At 46.3% G+C, this 1,474-nt stretch overlaps 1 protein-coding gene across 1 annotated transcript in view; it reads left to right on the top strand.

Annotated features, from left to right (window-relative positions):
• Window positions 1-1,148: 1,148 nt before the first annotated feature.
• Window positions 1,149-1,474, top strand: part of LOC112072134 (pyruvate dehydrogenase E1 component subunit alpha, somatic form, mitochondrial-like) — a 9,284-nt gene continuing 8,958 nt past the window's right edge. Inside the window, exon 1 of the mRNA XM_024139557.2 lies at window positions 1,149-1,213. The gene's annotated coding sequence lies outside the window, so the exon portion shown is untranslated. The remainder of the gene's footprint in view (window positions 1,214-1,474) is intronic.

Below are 1,474 nucleotides of genomic sequence, written 5' to 3'. Positions count from 1 at the left end.
TTKTCATATAATAAAAAATATGGTTTATACAAATGTTCTGTAAAAATAGCCTTTAAAGTATGTGTAAACAGACCATAAATGTCTCCTTGTTTGTTTTCTTGGAAAGCTGTGAGTTATATTATGATACAGTATCAGTTGCATTGACACCTTGTCTGATTCCTATCATCAGCTGGTTTCAGCCAGAATACGGCTGTGACTGCACTGTTTGAATGGGATGTTGGCATATTGGCAGTTCATTTGACCAATTTATGGAATCMTTCCACAAAAACTGACTACCTGCACAGTATGTTTGTTTGCTAGCCAATCTTCACATTCATTGTTTTACACTCRTATCACAGRACAGGCTGACCATGGTWGACCAACTCCCTGACTAAACCTGCTGACRTTTTATACTGTCATAATGTTCKTGTCCATTCTAGTATTCAAATTCCTAATTCTATGGACACAAGGGATTCCCTCAGGCTAGTATGTCTTCGTTGTACCTGCGCCATCTATAATTTACGTTTGACGCATGGTGGCGCTCTGATGTTGGTACGTAGCATTGACAGTATATGAAGGAGTGTAGGCTAGTGATGGTTGGTGCAATTTGTGTACTAATTTCTTGGGCATCTGCCTCTGGTCTATAGACTTTCCTCTGTAATGCGCTGTCTGACCTTCAGCAGCTCAGCCTCATTCTCTCACCCTGAACTTATCAGCACAACTTTCACGGTTACAAAGATACTAGGCCCTAGGGACTGTGCTTTTAGGTTCCTTTTAGGATATGTTCCTCTATAGTGTTTTAAAGATTAATTATTATCGACACCCCCCCCCCCTCTCTCTCCACCCTCTCTCTCCCTGATTCTTGTAGGGAGCCCAAACCGTGTCAGAGGTAAGGAGCTCATAGCTCTGCTGTCCTGTAGGCCTGCTCTAGCCTGTAAGACCTTGAACAAAACACAGCTCATATAGAACATAGCCTAGTGTTGGCAGCCTGTGTGTGTACTAATAGAGGTCCTGCCCTGACTCTCTTTGGTGCGCTGTGGTGGTGGTGCACTGTGTCAGTGGGGGGTGCGCTGTGTCAGTGGGTGGTGCGTTGTGTCAGTGGGTGGTGCACTGTGTCAGTGGGTGGTGCGTTGTGTCAGTGGGTGGTGCGCTGTGTCAGTGGGTGGTGCGAAGTGCTGACCAGCTGTACAAGCAGAAGATCATCAGAGGCTTCTGCCACCTCTACGACGGACAGGTCACAACACACACACACACACACACACACACACACACACACACACACACACACACACACACACACACACACACCACACACACACACACACACACACACACACACACACACACACACACACACACACACACACACACACACACACACACACACACACACACACACACACAGGGCGGCAGGTAGCCTAGTGGTTAGAGTGTTGGGACAGTAACTGAAAGTTGCTAGATGGAATCCCCGAGCTGACAAGGTAAACATCTGTCT

This window comes from Salvelinus sp. IW2-2015, unplaced genomic scaffold (genome assembly GCF_002910315.2).
Source record: "Salvelinus sp. IW2-2015 unplaced genomic scaffold, ASM291031v2 Un_scaffold1830, whole genome shotgun sequence".
NCBI classification, from domain to species: domain Eukaryota; kingdom Metazoa; phylum Chordata; class Actinopteri; order Salmoniformes; family Salmonidae; genus Salvelinus; species Salvelinus sp. IW2-2015.
Note: the sequence above shows the minus strand (reverse complement) of the source record. Positions and strands in the feature narration are given on the sequence as shown.